Here is a 22,636-nt window from a genome sequence, read left to right on the forward strand (position 1 = left end):
AGTACAACCGTTCATTCCTGGAATTATTTTAAAATGAAGGCAGGAAGGTCACTTGTACAGTCTGTCTTCACATATGAAGATCAGGGGATGATAACATAGAAAATAGGAGCAGGAGTACACTGATCATCCTAATTCTGTGGCTGATCATCCAAGTTCAGTACCCTATCCCAGTTTTTCCCCATAGCCCGTGATCCCTCCAGCTCTAAGAAAAACATCCAACTCCTTTTTGGATCTATTTAATGATTTGGCTTCAACTGCTTTTTGTTGTGGAGAATTCCACAGGTTCACCATTCCCTGGGAGAAGTTGTTTCTCCTCATAGCAGTCTTAACTGGCGTATCTTTACAGCTTTAGAAGGTGATTCCCTGTCCTGAACTCCATTCTCCCTTGTTAAGGGGAACATTTATTCTGCATCTAATCTGTCTGATCCTGTTAGTGCTTTGTTGGTTTCTTTGACATCTCCTCTCATTCTTCTAAATATAAGCATAATTGACCTAATCTCCCTTCATACATTAGACCTGCCACAGCAGGAATCAGTCTGGTGAAACTTTGCTCTGCTCCCTCCATAGCAGGAGCATCCTTCCTCACATAAGGAGACCAGAACTGCCCACTCACCTTGAGTATCACCAAAGCCCTGTACAATTGCAGCAATGTATCATTTATTGTTCTTTAGTTTTCCTTACTAACACAGATTTTATCCCTCTCACCAGAACCTGTGTTCCCCAACATTCCTGGGACGTTATTTGTATCTCCCTTGTGAAGACAGAGCCCAAGTATGAATTTAATTGGTCTACCATTCCTTTATTCTCCATTATAAATTCCCTAATTTCTGACATAAGCGTGTGTCTTCACTAATCTTTCTCTTTGCATATCCATAGAAGCTCAGTTGTTTTGAATTCTCTGCAACCTCACTCTCACATCGTATTTACCCCTTCTCAATCCATTTGCCCTTCGCTGAATTCGAAACTGCTCCAAATCCTCAGGTTTCCTAAACTGGAAAGGGTACAGAAAAGATTCATGAGCATGCTACAGGACTGGAGGGCTTGAGTTATAAGGAGAGGCTTGATAGGCTGGGACTATTTTCCCTGTAGCAGAGGAGGCTGAGGGGTGACCTTATAGAGGTATATAAAATCATGAGGGGCATAGATAAAGTGAATGGTCTCAGTCTTCTTCCCACAGTAGAGGTGTCTAAAACTATAGGATATAGATTTAAGGTGAGGGGGGAAAGATTTAAAAGGATCCCGAGGGGCAACTTTTTCACACGGGGCTGATGGGTGTATGGAATGAGCTGCCAGAGGAAGCTATGGAGACGGGTATAATTACAGTGTTTAAAAGACATTTGGAGAGACACATGGATAAAGAGGTTTAGAGGGATATGGGCTAAATGCAGGCAAATGGAACTAGCTTGGATCAACATTCTGATCAGCATGACCCAGTTGGGCTGAAGGGCCTTTTTACCATGTCGGACAACTCTATGACTATGTTTGCTACTTTTCTGGTCTTTTTATATTTCTCCACCTTGGCTTTAATACCATCCCCAATTTCTTTCAAAATCGACGGCTGAACCACCTTTCCTGTTCTATTTTTGCATGAGACAGGAATGAATCATTGCTACAATTCATCCTTGAGCTCTTTAAATGTTAGCCATTGACCATCCACTGTCAACCCTCCAATGAACGTTCCCTAATCTACCACAGCTAACTTGCACCTCATACCTTCATGGTTTTTTTAACATTCAGGACATCAATTTTAGAATCACTTCTCCCACTCTCCACCTTAGTTAAGTATTCTCTCATGTCATGTTTGTTTTTCCCCTGGGGAAACCCATGTGGTCACAGGGAGAACAGTGTCAGAAGTTGGGATTGAACCAACGTCGCTGGAACAGTGAGGCAGCTGCTCTACCACCATGCCACTGGTGCACGTGAAAGAAGAGCTTCGCTTGCAAGACCCTGAGGCAGCGTGAAGTACACCTCAGAAAATGGTGCTGCTCTGGGGTCCTGTCCAGCCACTTCTCCTTTGGTGCCTCTGATTAACAACTGGCTGTGTTAAGTATTGCGCGCGGTTTCCCATCCTCAGTGATTGGAAGCTGTCCCATTCTGGCCCACAGATCTCATGAATACCTGTTGAAGCCAAACATGTGTGCTGCAACACAATAATGATCTCACTTCAAAGGGACTGAAAAGGTTGAGAAAGGCATGATAGCTTCCTTTCTTCAATTCACTACCTTTGAGGCCCCTCCACTATACTGTTAGTGAAATAACTCCCTTCCTGTACAAAGGCTGTTTTCCAGTGCTTGTCTCAGCTGTGTAGGAAATGCATCAGCCAATTTGTACACAGCAAGCTCCCACACAATTTGTACACAGCATGCTCCCATAAACAATCGGGTGACAATGGCCAGGTAATCTATCATTGGGCATGAGGGATAAATATTGTCAAGACACCAGTAACAACTCCCCTGTTCTTTGCTATGAGATCTTATACCTGACATGCTACACAGGCCCTTGGCTTAACTCCTTATCAGTAAGACAATTTGAGTTCATAATCATAGAACATAGAACATTACAGCACCATACAGGCCCTTCGGTCCATGATGTAGTGCTGACATTTTATCCTGCTGTACTAAGATCTATGTAACCCTTCCCTCCCACATAGCCCTCCATTTTTCTATCATTCATGTGTCTATCTAAGAGTGTCTTAAATGTCCCTAATGTATCTGCCCCCACAACCTCTGCCGGTAGTGCGTTTCTCACCACTCACCACTCACTACTCTCTGTGCGCACTCACCAGTCTCTGTGTAAAATACTTACCACTGACATCCCCCTTATACCTTTCTCTAATCACTTTAAGATTATGCCCCTTCATGTGAGCCACTGTCGCCCTGGGAAAAAGTCTCTGACTGTCCACTCAATCTATGCCTCTTATTATCTTGTACACCTCTATCAAGTCACCTCTCATCCTCCTTCTCTCCAAAGAGAAAAGCCCGAGCTCACTCAACCTATCCTCATAAGACATGTTTTCCAATCCAGGCAACATCCTGGTAAATCTCCTCTGCACCCTCTCTAAAGCTTCCACATCCTTCCTATAGTGAGGTGACCAGAACTGAACAAAATACTCCAAGTGTGGTCTAACCAGAGTTCCATAGAGCTGCAACATCACCTCATGGCTCTTGAATCATGGCTGATTCTTCTCTACAGTACCAAGTGAAATGAAAGTTGGAACTATTGCCTTTGGAAAAGATGTTAAGCTAAGGTCTCATCTGCCCTCTTGGGTATGGATATTGCAGATTCCACAGCATGCTTTGAAAGAGAGTTGGGAGATTTTCCCAATATCCTCATTAACATTTACCCCTCAACACGTAAAGTGTATTTCCTGGTCAGTCATTTCATTTCTGTTTGGGGGATCTTGCTGTGTGTAAATTGATTGCCTCACTTTCCGAGAGTGACTGCACTTTGCAGGACTCCAGAGTTTTACAACTCTCCAGGTCCATAGAAGCATAGAAATATACAGCACAGAAATAGGCCTTCTCAGCCCACCTTGTCCTTGCCATCCATGATGCCGATTTATGCTACTCCCACTTGCCCACCTTTGGGCCGTATCCCTCTATACCTGTCTGATTCAAGTACCAGTCCAAATGCCTTTTAAGTGTTGTAATGGTATCTGCCTCCACTACCTCCTCTGGCAGCTCGTTTCAAATATTCCCCACCCTCTGTGTGAAAAACTTACCCCTCAGATCTCTCTTAAGTTTTTCCCCTCTCACCTTAAACCTGTGTTCTCTAGTTCTAAACTCCACTGCCCTGGGAAAAAGAATCTCACTATCTATCCTATCTGCACCCCTCATAATTTTATTAATCTCTATAAGGTCGCCCTACGCCTCCAACATTCCAGTGAAAATAAACCCAGATTATCCAATCTCTCCTTCTACAGTGGTCTATCCCAACGTGGAATGCTCAAAGACTCTGTATAAATGGAAGGTGATACCTTTCTGCACATGACAGGCGATTGAATATTTGGGAGATTTGCCTTTGAATTTTGCTTGCTTTAATGAATGTGGAGCGTCTGATCATATCCTACAATCATATTATCACATTATTAAGCTTTAGTGCCTCTAACTCAGAAGGTTCAAGTTCCACCTGGAGACGGTGCATTAGAACATAGAACATGGAACATAGGACATAGGACATAAAACATAGAACATATAACAATACAGCACAGGAACAGGCCCTTTGGCCCACGATGTCTGCGCTGAACATGATGCCAAATTAAACAAAGTCACTTCTGCCTGCACACGATCCAAATCCCTCCATTCCCTGCATATTCATATGTTTATCTAAATGACTCGTAAACATCACTATCATATCTGCTTCCACCCGGCAGTACGTTTCAGGCACCAACTCTGTGTGTGAAAAAACCTTGCCCTGAACATCTCCTTTATACTTTCCCCCTCTCACCTTAAATGCACGTCCTCTAGTACTTGACATTTCTACCCCGGGAAAAAGATTCTGACTGTCTACCCTATCTACGCCTCTCATCATTTTATAAACTCCTATCAGGTCTCTCCCCAGCTTCTGAAAACAATCCAAGTTTGTCTAATCTCTTCTTTATAGCTCATACGCTCCAATCCAGGCAGCATCCTGGTAAACCTCTTCTTTACCCTTTCCAAAATCTCCACATCCTTCCTGAAATGGGGCAACCAGAATAGCCCACAATATTAAACCTTTTGTTGTTAATCCAAGGTTCCTCCTTCCTTCTAGGTCAAATGTAAAATATCTCATGACACTATTTTAAAGAGTTATTTCTTACATAACTTCACAATAGTTATTCTTCAGACAGTATTTCTAGAGACAGATTATCTGGCCCATTAACACATTGTAGTTTGTGAGATCCTGGTGTGCATACCATGGCTGCCACATTATATTATATTACGCAAGTTACTCCAATTCAAGGGAAGTTCATAGGTTTGGAAGTCTTTTCCAGGTAAGTAGGAGCCAAGTCTTGGAACGGGAAGCGGAAATCTCGGTGCGAGGAGTGGGGGCCATATAAAGAGGTAAGTGCGGATGATACAAATGTTGGAGGTGTTGTGGATAGTATGGAGGGCTGTCAGAGGTTACAGTGGGACATAGATAGGATGCAAAGCTGGGCTGAGAAGTGGCAGATGGAGTTCAACCCAGATAAGTGTGAAGTGGTTCATTTTGGTAGGTCAAATATGATGGCAGAGTATAGTATCAATGGTAGGATTCTTGGCAGTGTGGACGATCAGAGGCATCTTGGGGTTCAAATCCATAGGACACTCAAAGCAGCTGCACAGGTTGACTCTGTGGTTAAGAAGGCATATGGTGTATTGTCCTTCATCAATCGGGGAACTGAATTTAGGAGCCGAGAGGTAATGCTGCAGCTATATAGGACCCTGGTCAGACCCCACTTGGAGTACTGTGCTCAGTTCTGGTCACCTCACTACAGGAAGGATGTGGAAGCCATAGAAAGGGTGCAGAGGAGATTTACAAGGATGCTGCCTGGAATGCGGAGCATGCCTCATGAAAGAGGTATATAAGATGATGAGAGGCATTGATCGGGTAGATAGTCAGAGGCTTTTTCCCAGGGCTGAAATCGTTGCCACAAGAGGACATAGGTTTAGGGTGCTGGGGAGTAGGTATAGAGGAGATGTCAGGGGTAAGTTTTTTACTCAGAGCATGGTGAGTGCATAGAATGGGCTGCCGGCAACGGTGATGGAGGCAGACATGATAGGGTCTTTTAAGAGACTTTTAGATAGGTACATGGAGCTGAGAAAAATAGAGGGCTATGGGCAAGCCTAGTAATTTCTAAGGTAGGGACATGTTTGACACAGTTCTGTGGGCCAAAGGGCCTGAACTGTGCTGTAGGTTTTCTATGTTCTATATGTCAGGACCCTGTTCTTTTCCAGATAGCGGGACAATAAGAGAGGCACAGCTGTGAATTGTTTGGTGATAATTGATTGGGAAAATAGCTAATTGATAGCAACCAATAAAAAGAAGTTAGGGTTAAGTGGAGCGCCCATTGTGGGAGTGGGTCAATGTTAGAGTGGAGACCTGAGGCTTCGGCTTCAGCAAATAGAGGTGGAGGCTAGGGTGAGGTTCTGTTAAGTTCTCTTTCTTTCTTTATGTATTGCCAGGTAGAGCAGTGGGAATAACACCCAGTGCTCCTCTTGCATGACTTGGGAAGTCAGGGAGACCTCCAGTGTCCCTGATGACTACATCTGCGAGAAATGCATCTGGCTGCAGTTCCTTACAGACTGTGTTAGGGAACTGGCGCTGGATGACCTTCGGATCATTCGGGACACTGTGGGGTTGATAGACAAGAGTTACAGGGAGGCAGTCACACCTAAGTTGCAGGAGGCAGGTAGCTGGGTGACCATCAGGAGTGGGAAAGGGAACAGGCAGTCAGTGCAGGGCACCCCTGTGACTATTCCCCTCAATAATAAGTATATCATTTTTGATAGGGTTGGTGGGGGGGAGGGAACCTACGAGGGGAAAGCCACAGTGGTCAGGTCTCGGGCACTGAGTCTGGCTTTTTGGCTCAGAAGGGAAGGGGGGAGAAGATGGTAGAAGACGGTAGTGAAAGGGGATTCATTGGTTAGGGGAGCAGTCAGGAGATTCTGTGGACAAGAACGAGACCCTCGGATGTTATGTTGATTTCCGGGTGCCAGGGTCAGAGATGTCTCCGATTGAGTCCATAGTATTCTTCAGGGGGAAGGTGACCGGCCAGAAGGTCGAGGTACATGTTGGAACCAATGACATAGACAGGAAAAGTGACAAGGTTCTGCAAAGTGAGTTCAGGGAGTTAGGTGCTAAGTTAAAAGACAGGACCTCCAGGGTGCGGATCTCAGGACTGCTACCTGTGCCACGTGCTAGCGAAGCAAGAAATAGGAAGATCGTGCAGTTTAACAAATGGCTAAGGAGATAGTGCAGGAGGGAGGGCTTCAGATTTTTAGATCATTAGGGTCTCTTCCAGGGCAAGTGGGACCTGCACAAATGGGATGGTTTGTACCTGAACTGGGGGTTCACTTTGGGTCTGGTGATCATAATTCCATTAGTTTCAAAATAATTGTGGAGAAGGATAGGACTGGTCCTAGGGTTAAGCTTCTAAACTGAAGGAAGGCCAATTTTGATGGCATCAGAGGGGATCTGGCAGGCAAGCATTAGGATTGGTTGTTTCCCAGAAAAGAAATGCTTGGTAAGTGAGAGTCCTTCAAAAGTGAAATATCGAGAATACAGTATCTGTATGTTCCTTTTGGAATAAAAGGCAATGCTAACAGGTTTGGGGAACCTTGGTTACCTTGGTTATCGAGGGATATTGAGGCCTTGGTAAAGAAAAAGGAGGTGCATATTAGGTGTAGGCATTTAGGATCAAATAAGGTGCTTGAGTAGTATGCAAGAAATGCAAGAGAACAATTAAGGGAGAAATCAGGAGGGCAAAAGAGGACATGAGTTTGCTCTGGCAGACAGGGTGAAAGAGAATCCCCAGGGTTTCTATAGCTATGTTAAGAGTGAAAGGATAGCAAGGGATAAAATTGGTGCTCTTGAAGATCAGCATGGTCATTTATGCATGGAGCTGAGAGAGATGGGGGAGATCTTAACTGATTTTTTTGCATTCGTATTTACTCAAGGGACAGACACAGAGTCTATGGAACTAAGGAAAAAAAGGACTGAGGTCATGGACTGTGTCTGGATTACGGAAGAGGAGGTGCTGGCTGTCTTGAGGTGAATTAGGGTGGATAAATCCCCAGGGCCTGACGAGGTGTCCCCTTGGACCTTGTGGGAGGCTAGTGCAGAAATTGCAGGGGTTCTGGCAGAGATATTTAGAACATCCTTAGCCACGGGTGAGGTGCCAGAGGACTGGAAGAGAGCTAATGTTGTTCCTTTGCTTAAGAAAAGCTCTAAGAATAAGCCGGGAAATTATAGGCTGGTGAACCTGACATCAGTCATGGGTATTCTGAGGGACAGGATACATAAGTATTTGGATAGAAAGAGCCTGATTAGGGATAGTCAGCATGGCTTTGTCATGGTAGGTCACATCTAACCAATCTAATAGAGTTTTTCAAGGAGATCATCAGGAAGGTTGATCAAGGGAAGGAGGTGGACACTATCTACATGGGCTTTAGCAAGGCCTTTGACAAAGTCCTGCATGGGAGACTGCTCCAGAAGGTTAAGTTGCTTGGCATTCAGGATGAAGTAATCAGTTGGATTGAACCTTGGTTTAGTGGGAGAAGCCAGAGAGTGGTTGTAAATGGTTATCTCTCTGATTGGAGGCCTGTGACTAGTGGTGTGCCACAGGGTGCCGGGCCCATTGTTGCTTATCATCTATATTATTGATTTAGATGATAATGTGGTAAACTGGATCAGCAAATTTGCAGATGACACCAAGATTGGGGGCGTAGTGGACGGCGAGGAAGGCTGTCAAAGCTTGCAGCGTGATCTGGACCAGCTGGGAAAATGGGCTGAAAAATGGCAGATGGAATTTAATGCAGACAAGTGTGAGGTGTTGCACTTTGGAAGGACAAGGCAGGGTAAGATTTGCACAGTGAATGTTAGGGCACTGAGGTGTGCGGTAGAACAAAGATACCTGAGAATACAGATCCATAATTCCTTGAAAGTGTCATCACAGGTAGGTAGATTCATAAGGAGAGCTTTTGGCACATTGGCCTTCATAAATCAGGGCATTGAGTACAGGAGTTGGGATGTCATGTTGAAGTTGTATAAAACATTGGTGAGGCCAAATTTAACATATTGTATGCAGTTTTGGTCACCTACCTACGGGAAAGATATCAATAAGCTTGAAAGGGTGCAGAGAAAATTTACACTGATGTTGCCGGGACTTGAGGACCTGAGTTACAGGGATAGGTTGAATAGGTTAAGGCTTTATTCCCTGGAGTGCAGGAGAATGAGGGGAGATCTTGTAAACGCATACAAAATTATGAGGGGTATAAATGGGGTGAAGGCATGCAGGCTTTTTCCCCTCGGGTTGGGTGAGACTAGAACTAGAGGTCATAGGTTTAGGGTGAAAGGTGAAATATTTAAGGGGAATCTGAGGGGGAACTTCTTCACTCAGAGGGTGGTGCAAGTGTGGAACAAGCTGCCAGTGGAAGTGGTAGATGTGGGCTCAATTGTAACATTTCAGAGAAAAGTTTGGATAGATACATGGTTGGGAGGGGTTTGGAGGGATATGATCCAGGTGCAGGTAGATGGGACTAGGCAGAAGGTCAGGTCGGCATGGACTAAATGGGCCGAAGGGCCCATTTCTGTGCTGTAATGCTGTATGACTCTATGAATACCCTAAGGGGGTGAGAAAGATGTTGAGTAAACGTAGTCATTGGAGCACAGATTCCGTCATCAGCCCAGCTCTAGATGGTATGTTTCCAGAGGAGTGGGAGCACTGAGCCTCCTATCAGGCATCTAGCATAGGGTTGTAGGAACAGGAGGAGGCTACTTAGCCCCTCAAATTTACTCCATTATTCAATGAGATTGAGGACAAGGTACAATCTAACTGCAGACTCTCCCTGCTTCCCTATATGTAGGTTTCCCACAAATCTGTCAAGCTTTTGTTTGGTTTTAACCCGGTGAATTGATTTGCCTCCCATACAGACTGAAATCTGCAAGAAAATGTGTAACGATTGCAAAATGGATTTCTCAGAGAAAAAGCTCTCAATTAGAAAGATCTCAGGGAAGATGATTATCTCCCACCCACCCTCACTTCTCTAGCTGGCACTCCTAGAAAATTGGATGCTCAGTGGTCTGAAATACAAGATAGGGGTTTGCTGCGGATCCCATGATTGGAGAAAAAAAACATTCCGATGCTGGGAATCTGAAACAGACAGCGAGAAACCCAAAGTTCTCAGCTGCATCAGTGGGGAGAGAAAAGGAGCTGATGATTTGGATCAATCATCAGAACTGGAAAAGTAAGAAGACAAGAATGTTTTCAGTTACAGATTGGGGGCGGTGGAGAGAATAGAGGGATTGTCTGTGATACGATGCAGACCGAAACTGTCAAGGTAACACTTACTTTAAAAACGAGCAGTTGGAACAGAATGGCGCAGAAGCAAATGATACCATAACAAATTGAAGCAAAGCTACATTCATGTTTTTGTGAAATAAAGTGAGGTTTACCTGAACTTGGTAAACACATTAGGTACAGAGGGTTATAACCTGCCCAGTCCAAAGTTGGACACGTTACAACCATGAGTTGCTGATAGCATTCAAGAAGTATCTAGATGAACACTTGAATTGCTTAGGCATTAAAGGCGATGGACCAAGCGCTGGGAGATGGGATTAGTACGGAAGGATTCCCACAGGTCGACTTGGATGAGTTGGGACAAATGGCCTGTTTCCACGCTACATGATTCTGACTGACGTTAGGTTCTTCAAGATTAGATGGGGCTTTATTGGGGACAATATGAAGAGTGGGAGTGGGACAGAGAATTAAGATGACAGGCAACTGAAAGCTTTTGCAGACTGAGCAGAGGCATTCTGCAAAATGGTCATCCCATCTATGATTGGTTGTGTAGAGGAGAGGAGACCATGTTGTGAGTACCACAGATTGGAAAAAGTGCTTGGAAATCACTGCTTCAACTGGAAGGACTGTTCAAGCCTCTAGTTGGTGGTAGGGAAGAGGGGAAGGTCCTATGGCTGCATGGGGGAGAGCCACGGGAAGGGGCGTGATTGGCAGAGATGGAAGGGATCATGCAGGGAAATGCTGAAAGGGGAGGGGAAAATGATGAAGGGTCCTGAACCAGAAACACTGACGGTTTCTCTCTCCATGGATGCTGAGTCTTTCCAGCATTTTCTGTTTTATCAAGTTTTTCAAGTTTCCAGCATTTACAATCTTCATTTTCTGTAACTTTGTCAGATCTGTCAATCACAGATTTAAAATCAACAATTTTCTGTGAAGAGAAACTCCTGCACATGAATGTTTGAACAAGGAAAGAACATGTTAATAAAATAACTCTTGGTTTCACTCCTCAAGCTGTCAGTACAATTTTATAATACACAATAGCTATATTAAGCACTGTCAGATCTTCTTTGAGTAGGGATAATAAATATATTTATGTATTATGTTAGTTTAGAACTCTGCTTTCAATTTTTTATTTTTAAGTGAGACTAACTCTTGAAGATCTCTCATAATGTTGATGAAAGCATATCAGTTGCCTAAAGTAAACTCAGACTGAAGTGCACTTCTTCCAACCTGATCTATTGTATCTGGTGCTTACAATCTCATCTCCTCTCCATCAATGAAAGCAAGTGTAGAATAGGGGACTGTTTTACAGAGCACCTGCACATCCATAGCTGACATCCAGAGCTTTCGGCTGCATGTCATTTTGACTCCCCTTCCCTTTGCCACACTGGTCTGTCTGTCCTCAGCCTTCTCCTCTGCCAGCATGAGTTCAAATGCAAACTAGAAGAATAACACCTCGTATTCCACCTGGGTAGTCTACAGCCCTATGGCATGAACATTCCCCATGTGTTTCTTTACCATTCCCACTGGTCCGCCCAAGGTTTCTCTCCCTTTGTTCACCTTTTCCACCCCTCCTCCCTCCCTCATAAGATAAGATTTCTTTATTAGTCACATGTACATCGAAACACACAGTGAAATGCATTTTTTTTTTGCGTGAAGTCTTCTAGGGGCAGCCCGCAAGTGTCGCCACGCTTCCGGCGCCAACATAGCATGCCCACAACTTCCTAACCCATACGTCTTTGGAAAGTGGGAGGAAACCGGAGCACCCGGAGGAAACCCACGCAGACACGGGGAGAAGGTACAAACTCCTTACAGACAGCGGCCGGAATTGAACCTGGGTCGCCGGCGCCGTAATAGCGTTCCGCTAACCGCTACACTACCGTGTCTCATTCTCTAGACTCATCACCGTCCCTGACCTGGTTCTACCTGCCCATCACCCACACACCTATCTACTTGGGTTTCTTCTCACTTAGTTCACCTTTTCTATCCCCTCCCCTACCTTGTTCCATCTGCCCATCATCCTTCCTTTATCTGGTTCCACCTATCCCTTACTAGCCGCTATCCCTACCCTTCCCCGTTCCCTCCCCCATTTGGCTCCATCTGCCTATTTTTTTACCCTTTTCTTATGTTTCCACCTATCACCTACAAGCCTCTTTCTCAACAGTCCCTCCTGCAACTAGCTCCATCTGTCCATTATCAACCCCGCCCCCCTCACCTGGTTCCACCTACCAGCCTCTGCCTCACCCCTCCCTCTCACTTCTATATACTGGCTAACTCCCCTCTGCACTCTCAGTCCTGATGGTGGGGCTCGGCCATCCCTTTGCCTCCACAGATGCTGCTCGATCTCCTCAGATCTTCCAACAATTTATTTTTTTGCTCAAACTGAGTATTCACAGCCATTTTAATTTGGTGTTTAAAACATTGGAACCTGGAACTTTCCCTCTAGATTATTACTAGATGTGGTGAAGCAGCTCAGAAACAATAAACGTCCAATGTTTTCGTGGAAACCGGATCTACAGGTATAGGGCAGGAGAGTGGGACAAATTAGATAGCCCTTGTAATGGATCAACGCAGGTCTCTCTGTGATGCATCTTTCAATGAAAAAGACTCAAAAGAATGTGTCTTTCACTGAGAATTTGCAGAATACAATGGGTTCTAATGCAAATGTTTGTCACAGCGTAAATCATGAGAATAGGTGGAGCTAACTACTGAGGGTGGGAGTGTATTAGTTACCTTTCCACCTTGTCATTCAGTGTGAAAATTCTCCAGTAGGATTTAATAAAATAATTTAAACTCCTCAGAAGCACTTATCTGCGGCACAAAAATTTCAAGTGGGTGCGAGAAATGTGTATTTCCTATATCAATTTTGGGATAAAGAGTTATACAGCAAAGAAACAGGCCCTTCAGCCCAACTTATCCATGCTGACCAAGGTGTCTAAGTGAGCTAGTCCCATATGGCCCTTATCCCTCTAAATCTTTCCTATCCATGTACCTGTCTAAATGTCTATTAAACATTGTAATTTTACAATGTAAATTGTAAATATATTGTAAATATAACCACCACCCTGTGTGAAAAAAATGTCCCTCAGATCACCTTTAAACTTAAATTTTTCCCCTCTCACATTAAGCCAATGCCTTCTAATTTTAGACCCCCTTGCTCTGGTAAAAAGACTATGACAATCCATCTTATCTATCCCTTCATGATTTTATAATCCTCTATGATGGCACCCCTCAGTCTCCTTCGTTCCTGGGAAAAAAGTCCCAATGAGGTCATTCTCAAACATAGGCAAAAATACAATTGCCAAAGAGAGCAAAGCTTCCAGTTCTAACCATCTCATTGCATGAGATTTAGAGAGGATGCAGAGGAGATTTACCAGGATGTTGCATTGTTTGGAGAGCATGACTTATGAGGATAAGCTGAGTGAGCTAGGGCTTTTCTCTTTGGAGGATGAGAGGGGACTTGATAGAGGTATACAAGATGATAAGAGGCATACATCGAGTGGACAGTCAGAGACTTTTCCCCAGGGCGACAAAGGCTAACACAAGGGGACATAATTTTAAGATGATTGGAGGAAGATATAAGGGGGATGTCAGGGGTAAGTTTTTTACACAGAGAGTGGTGGGTGTGTGGAACGCACTGCCGGCAGAGGTTGTGGGGGCAGATACATTAGGGACATTTAAGAGACTCTTAGATAGACACATGAATGATAGAGAAATAGGGGGGGGGGAGCTGTGTGGGAGGGAAGGGTTAGATAGATCTTAGAGCAGGTTAAAGTGTCGGCACAACATTGTGGGCAAACTGGGTCTTAGATGTATTGGTATGTTCATTGATATGGGCATGGCCCACATCATATTGGGAACCGGCACATCCTCAAAGCACGTTGACCTTCCAGCAGAACTTTAAAGACTTTTGGGTAAACTCAACATATGAGCTTTGGGGTGAAAGTGAAAAGAAATTTCTTTAAACAGACAGCCATAAATGTTTGAAATTTTCCACCTCAGAGGGTTAACCATGGTTAGTCACATGGTTTACGCAAGGGAGAGATTGATCGATGTTTTGCTGGGGCTGTGCTTTTGAGCCATGATCTGACTGAATGCCTGAACAGACGTGGGCTCCTCCTGTACCTTACACTCATGAGAAAGTGTAACACTATTACAGTGCCAACAACCTGGGTTCAATTCCCGCTGCTGCCTGTAAGGAGTTTTTACGTTCTCCCCGTGTCTGCGTGGGTTTCCTCCGGGTGCTCCGGTTTCCTCCCACATTCCAAAGACGTACAGGTTAGGAGCTGTGGGCATGCTACGTTGGTGCCGGAAGAGTGGCGACACTTGCGGGCTGCCCCCCAGCACATTCTCAGTAATGCAAAAAGAAGTATTTCACTGTGTGTTTCAATGTACACGTGACTAATAAATAAATAAATATCTTAAAGAATGATATTCAACACGGCTTCCAATTCCATCTCTAACAAAAACTTAAATTGATCAATTGGCAAATTGTCACATGTACCGAGGTACGGTGAAAAACTTTGTTCTGCATGCCATCCATACAGATCAGTTCATCATATCAGTACATTGAGGTATTGAGGTAGTACAAGGCAAAAGCAACAACAGAATGTAGAATAAAGTGCTATAGTTACAGAGAAAGTGAAAGGCAGACAATAAGGTGAAAGGTCATGTCAAGATAGATTGTGAGGTCAAGAGTCCATCTTATCCTACTAGGGAACCATTCAGTAATCTTATAACAGTGGGATAGAAGCTGTCCTTAAGCCTGGTGGTACGTGCTTTTAGGCTTTTGTATCTTCTGCTGGATGGGATGGGGAAGAAGAGAGAATGTCCGCAGTGGGGGTCTTTGATTATGTTGGCTATTTTACTAGGGCAGCAAGAAGTGCAGAGTCCATGGAGGGGAGGCTGATTTTTGTGATGTGCTGAGCTGTGTCCACAACTCTCTGCAGTTTCTTGCTGTCTCGCAGTTATCATATGGGAAGTTCATGCTTGACATTAGCCAACAGTTCAATAGAGAACAGCCAGTTATCTGCAGCCTACTGCTCAATACGTCTTAGGACTTGCTCCAAAAGCAGGTCAGATACCAATGCCAGGTATCTGATGGAGCACTGACCCTGACCACTTAAAGCAAGGCATATGTGGATAAATTGCTTGTTTATTTTAGTTATTTTTTCTTTTCTAGTATTGTAAGGTGTTTTAATTTATTGATTGAAAATATATTTTATACAAAAATAACATTGATTTTTTTATTTAATTTTCAACATCTCATATTTTAAAATAGATTTCATCATTCATTTTTAGGAGCTGGGCATTACTGACATGGCCAGCATTTATTGCCCACCCCTAACATCTTGTGAGGGTAGTGGAGAACCGCCTTCCTCAACCTTTACCGTACCTCGCTGCCCTTGTCCTTCTTGGCAGTAGTGGTCTCGGGATTGGAAGACGCAATTGGAGTAGGCTGAGCCAGAGTGTGACGACTCTTTGCGAGATGCTTTCAACAGACCGATTCATTCCATTTATTGTAATCATTTTACTCTTTTAAATCTCAGTTCCAAGACTGTGAGAATTACCTCTTATACAATAAAGATGAACTCTTGATCTCTCAATCTACCTTCACTGTGGCTCTTGCACTTTGTTTGTCTACTTCACTGCACTTTCTCTGCAACTGTGACACTATATTCATTTTTCCTTTTGTATTACCTCAATGTACTTATGTATGGAATGATCTGTCTGGGGCAAAACAAAAACTTTTCACTGTATCATGGCACATGTGACAATAATAAACCAATTACCAATGATCAAATACACACTGCAGCCACTGTGAAACAGCAGCAGACAGAGTGAATGTTTCGGCTGGTGGATAGGATGCCAATCAAGCAGGATGCTTTTTCCTGGATGATGTCGAGCTTCCTGAGAGATGTTGGGAGCTGCCCTTGTGCAGACATTTGAAGAGTATTCCATCACATTTGTGCCTTGTGCTTTGCAGATGGTGGAAAGACCTTGGGGTGTGAGGACATACGCCACAGGTTATTCAATTCCAAACCTGGTCTTGTAGCCATGATATTAATGTGGGGGGCGGCTGGTCTAATTGAGTTTCCTGCACCCCATCCCCCCCCCAAGATATTAATGGTGGGAGACTCATGATGGTAATGCCATTGAATGTCACGCGTAGGTGGTTAGATTCCTTCTTGTTGGAGATGGTCATTGCCTTTGGCACCTTTGTGGCACAGATGTTATTTGCCACTTACCAGCCCATGCCTGAATGTTGTCCAGGTCTTGCTGCATACAGGCATGGGCTGCTTCAGTCACTGGCAAGTTGAATGGAACTGAAACAGCAGCAAACATCCCCACTTCTGACCTTATGATGGAAGGAAGGCCGTTGATGAAGAGGCCAGGTTTCAACCTGAAACATCGACAATTCCTTTCCTCCCACAGATGTTGGTCAACCCACTGAGTTCCTCCAGCAGATTGTTTGTTGCATTGATGAAGGTGGTTGGGCCAGGGACACTGCCCTGAAAAACTCCTGCAGTGATAGACTAGGGCTGGGATGACAGACGAATACAACCATCTCCCTTTCTATCAGATATCAAAAACTAGAGGGCATAGGTTTAAGGTGAGAGGGGAAGGATTTAAAAGGGACCTGAGGGATAAGTCCTTCATGCAGCGGGTGGTGCATATATGGAACGAGCTGCCAGTGGAAGCGGTTGAGGCAGATACAATAACAACATTTAAAAGACATTTGGACAGGTACAGGGATAGGAAAGGTTTAGAAGGATATGGGCCAAACGCTGGCAAGTGGGACTAGCTTAGATGGGCGTCTTGGTTGGCATGGATGAGTTGGGCCGAAGGACCTGTTTCCGTGCTGTATTACTCTACAGTAGTGTAGTGGTTAGCGTAACACTATTACAATGCAAGCGACCTGGGTTCAATTCCGGCCGCTGTCTTTAAGGAGTTTGTACGTTCTCCCCGTGTCTGCGTGGGTTTCCTCCAGGTTCTCCGGTTTCCCCCCACATTCCAAAGACATACGGGTTAGGAAGTTGTGGGCATGCTGTGTTGGCGCCGGAAGTGTGGCGACACTTGCGGGCTGCCCCCAGAATACTCTATGCAAGCGATGCATTTCACTGTGTGTTTCGGTGTACATGTGACCAATAAAGAAATCTTATCTTATGATTGCAACCAAAGGAATGTTTTTGCTTTGATGCCCATTGGCTTTATTTTTTTCAAGAGTGCTTTGATGCACATGATCAAATGCTGCCTTAATGTTGGGGGCAATAGCTCTTACATCACCTCTGAAATTCAGCCCTTTGGTCCATGCATGCTGAAGGTACTTCCACAGTGCTCTTTGGGAGGGTGTTCCAGGATTGAGACTCAGTGATGATGAAGGATCGATGACATATTTCCAAGTCAGGATTGTATACCACTGCGGCTGGTGGTGTTTCCTTGTCCTTCTTGCTGTTTAATACATAATCCATTATTGGCACACTGCTTCCATGCATGAGAAGAATAAATGAGCATGCGCCTAGCATTCTGTATTTGTGTAAAGATTGCAACTTTAGCTCAACCCTTCATTCAGTGTTATAATAGAGAAAGCTGAACTACTCAGATGGATCATTTGTACAACCATTTACAAATTACACACATATCGGTATGCATCACTGGTATTTTGACAGATGCCTTACAACTAAATGAAAGCAATGGTAACAAAGCTATGTAAAATAAATAGTGTGACTTTTTTAATCATATTAAGGTAATGACATCCAAGAAACTGTCTCCTATTAATATTGATCGAATTATTCATTTCCATTTTCCTCATTGTATTGTTACACGGAGATCACAGACAGGAGATCACTGGAGACTTCTTTCCCACGGTGTTGGCATGGCAACAGGAAATAACAGTTGATGATCATTCCAAGCCGCTATATCCGGGGATCCGGCTTTCCATGGTGAGGTGGTTGGTTTCTGGGGCTTCTGTCGCCTTGAGTGAGGGGGAATATGTGCTTTTGAGAGAAAATGGTATCAATCTTTCTTGTGAGGATCAAGCATTAGAAAAGGCCATCTATATCACCAACCAGCACACACCTCGGTCCCTGTCCCCCATCTGCTCATCAGCCCATCAGCCCCCACCTCCGATTTTAGGAGCTCTGAGGTGCATTTCTCACAGCAACATCTTGGGCTTTTGCTAGTGACCTCCATAAGACTATAAGACATAGGAGCAGAATTAGGCCATTCGTCCCATCGAGTCTGTTCCGCCATTCGATCATGGCTGATTCAGTTTTCCCTCTCAACACCACTCTCCCGCCTTCTCCCCGTAACCTTTGACACCCTTACTAATCAAGAACCCATCAACCTCCGCTTTAAATATACCCAACAACTTGGCCTCCACAGCCATCTGTGGCAATGAATTCCACAGATTCACCATCCTCTGGCTGAAGAAATTCCTCCTCATCTCTGTTCTAAAGGGATGTCCTTCTATTCTGAGGCTGTGCCCTCTGGTCCTAGACTCTCCCACTACTGGAAACATCCTCTCCACATTCACTCTATCCAGGCCTTTCAATAATTGGTAGGTTTCAATGAGATTCCCCCCCCCCCCCCCCCCCCCCCATCCTTCTAACCTCCAACAAGTATAGGCCCAGAGCCATCAAACGCTCCTCATACATTAACCATTTCATACCTGGGATCATTCTCGTAAACTTCCTCTGGACCCTCTCCAATGCCAGCACATCTTTTCTTGGATATGGGGCCCAAAACTGCTCACAGTACTCCAAATGTGGTCTGACCAATGCCTTATAAAGCCTCAGCAATATGTCCTTGCCTTTATATTCTGGTCCTCTTAAAATGAATGCAAACATTGCATTTGCCTTCCTTACTACAACTTGCAAGTTAATCTTTAGAGAATCCTGGACTAGGACATACAAGTCCCTTTGCACCTCCAATTTCTGAATTCGCTCCCCATTTAGAAAATAGTCTACACCTTTATTTCTTCTACCAAAGTGCATGACCATACACTTCCCTACGCTGTATTCCATCTGCCAATTCTTTGCCCTTTCTCCCAACCTGTCTAAGTCCTTCTGCAGACTCCCTGCTTCCTCAACACTACCTACCCCTCAGCTTTCTACAGGCACTTCTAAGGCTCTCATGACCTGTTTTCTTTTAGGTGCCTTAAGTATGATTTTTCTTCATGGTTTTCATGATTTTATTATTTGAACAAGCAAAACAAGAGACTAGAAATTAATGCAATGCACTGGGATCCAATGACAGGTCAGACTGCAGTACGCTGGGGTCCAGTGGCAAGTCAGATTGCAGGGCACTGGGGTCCAATGGCAGGTCAGACTCCAGTACACTGGGGCCCAGTGGCAGGTCAGACTGCAGTACACTGAGGTCCAGTGGCAGGTCAACTTGATTGGATGTGAACATTGTTCCTGAGAAAGAAAAGAAAATATTTTATTTTGTATTGAGCTTTGACGTACCAGTTTTCAGGGACATGGGTTTGGAATTGAACATCCCCAGATATTCCCAGGATTGCAATGTGTACTTAATCCATGCTTGTTCAGGGTAGCGCTGTTATGTGCTGACTTCACACTGCCTGCTCAATAATGATAAGGTCAAGTCACGCCAACCTAAAAGGGACATCATGAGTGCTATATAAATTCCAATCATTTACACATAAGCTAAGTGCTTGAGTTTAGGTGTGGGGCTTGTACCCTCTACTGCTGACTCCAAGCAAGAGCACTAACCTGTGGGTAAACTGAGTTCTCAAAAACCTCTGGGTGAACCGATCACTGTCACTGTTTTCATTCCGTAGGTAGGTCGTTGGGGATTTAATTCCAGACTCACTGAGAAGTGAGTTACACTAAATCCTCCAAATCCACTCTTAATGTCAGTTAAGTACTCGAAACGGAAGTGGGAATATGTTGTTAGCTGAACTGGCAAATTACTCTATGTTTATGGAGGGATTATAGGATACAGCAGAATTAATGGGGCCACAGACGAGGAATGATCCCCGGCTAAGGAATCTGAGCTACTGGAGAAACTGAGACTGTTCTCCTTACAGCAAGCAAGGATCAAGTGAGAAGATCTGTTGCCACATGCAGACTAGTTTAGATAGGATGAATGGAGAGAAGCTGTTCGTGGTAGCTTCTGGCTCTTGAACCAGGGGCACAGATTTAAAGTGAAGGGCAAAACATGCAGAGAGAGAGACATGACTAAAAGTCTTTTCTGCACATGGGGAGGCTGTGACCAGAATTCATTGGATGTAAATGTGATGGGAAAGTAGAGGGGTAAGAAATTGGGTAACGGGGGCTGGGGTGGTTTGAAAAGAAGGGTGTGTGTGAGAGAACCTGGGTGGATTAATAGAAGAGAGAAAGTTTCATAGAACATAGAACGTTACAGCACAGTACAGGCCCTTCGGCCCACAATGTTGTGCCAACATTTTATCCTGCTCTAAGATGTATCTAACCCTTCCCTCCCACACAGCCTTCCCCCGCTCTCCCCCCCCCCCCTCATTCCTCTATCATTCATGTGTCTATCTAAGAGTCTCTTAAGTGTCCCTAATGTATCTGCCCCCACAACCTCTGCTGGAAGTGTGTTCCACAGACTCACCACTCTCTCTGTAAAAAACTTACCCCTGACATCCCCCTTATACCTTCCTCCAATCACCTTAAAATGATGTCCCCTCGCGTTAGCCCAGGTTCTCTCAATGCCTCCGTCTTTCCAACACCCCCCACTTCCTAGATCACATTACCCAGTTTCATTCCCCTCCCCTACCTAATTCCATCTTCCTATCCCCAACGCACTTAGCCTACTGGGTCTCCTATCCCTTTCCTCATCTGGTTCCATCCGTCCATTATCCCTCTGTTATCTGGTTCCACTCATCACGTTCCCTACTTATCAGATTCCAGCCTCTGCCTCTACATCCACCCTCCCCTCCCCTCCCCACACCTGGCTCCATCTGCCCATCATCCTCCTCCGTACCCAGTTCCACTTATCACCTGCCAGATCCTGCCTCACCCCTCCCCCTCAACCCTCCCCTCTACACTTTCAGTGCTGATGCAGGGTCTCGACCTAAAGCGTTGACCATCCCTCTGCCTCCACAGATACTGCCTGACCCGTTGAGTTCCTCCAGCCTTTTGTTTCTTAGCAAAGAATGAAAACCAGTTAGCTTTCGGAGGTAGAGTGAGTGAGGGAGGGTTAGATAGAGCGAAGGAAATGTCTCTGATAGGGTGACGTCAGTACTGCAGTGGGGTTCTGTTGATAAGGTTTTTTGGCTGACAGGTTAATGAGGAAGTTTAGAGAGAGAGTACGGACAAAGCTGCGAAATTAGGGCAAATTTGATAAAGAATATACCAGGGACCAAGTCAAGGAGTCATGCAACACGGAAACAGGCCCTTTGGCCCAACTGGTCCATGCTGACCAAGATTCCCATTTCAGCTAGTCCCATTTGCCCACATTTGGCCCATATCGCTCTAAACCTTAACCATCCATGTATCGATCCAAGTACCTTTTAAATGATGTTAATGTACCTGATGAGGGGGTAGAAGGGTGGGTTAGCAAGTTTGCAGATGACGCAAAGGTCGGTGGTGTTGTGGGTAATGTGAAGGACTGCAGGAGATTGCAGAGGGATATTGATAGGATGCAGAGCTGAGCTGAGAAGTGGCAGATGGAGGTCAATCCAGAGAAGTGTGAGGTAGTACACTTTGGAAGGACAAACTCCAAGGCGGAGTACAACGTTAATGGCAGGATTCTGGGCAGTGTAGAGGAGCAGAGGGATCTGGGGGTTCATATCCACAGATCACTGGAAGTTGCCTCACAGGTGGATAGGGTAGTTAAGAAAGCTTATGGGATGTTAGCTTTCATGAGTCGTGGGATCAAGTTTAAGAGCCGCAAGGTAATAATGCAGCTCTACAAAACTCTGGTTCGACCACACTTGGAGTACTGTGTCCAGTTCTGGTTTCCTCATTATAGGAAGGATGTGGAAGCGTTGGAAAGGGTGCAGAGGAGATTTACCAGGATGCTGCCTGGTTTGAAGAGTATGGATTATGAGGAGAGACTAAGGGAGCTAGGTCTTTACTCTTTGGAGAGAAGGAGGATGAGGGGAGACATGATAGAGATATACAAAATATTAAGAGGAATAAATAGAGTAGACAGCCAGCGCCTCTTTCCCAGGGCACCAATGCTCAATACAAGAGAACATGGCTTTAAAGTAATGGGTGGGAAGTTCAAGGGAGATATCAGTGAGAGGTTTTTCACCCAGAGAGTGGTTGGTGCATGGAATGCGCTGCCTGGGGTAGTGGTGGAGGCAGGTACGTTGGTCAAGTTCAAGAGATTGTTAGGTAAGCATATGGAGGAATTTAAAATAGGGGGATATGTGGGAGGAAGGGGTTAGATAGTCTTAGGTGTGGTTTAAAGGTCGACACAACATGGTGAGCTGAAGGGCCTGTATTGTGCTGTATTGTTCTATGGTTCTATGGTTCTACCTACCTCAACAACTCCCTCTGGCAGTTCATTCCATATACTGACCACCCTCTGGGTGAAAAAGTTGCCCCTCAGGTTCTTATTAAACCTCTCCCCTCTCAGCTTAAACTTATGCCCTCTTGTTCTTGATTCCCCAACCCTGGGATAAAGACCGTGCGCATTCACCCTATCTATGCCCTTCATAAT

Source organism: Pristis pectinata, chromosome 5 (assembly GCF_009764475.1).
Source record: "Pristis pectinata isolate sPriPec2 chromosome 5, sPriPec2.1.pri, whole genome shotgun sequence".
Taxonomy (NCBI): domain Eukaryota; kingdom Metazoa; phylum Chordata; class Chondrichthyes; order Rhinopristiformes; family Pristidae; genus Pristis; species Pristis pectinata.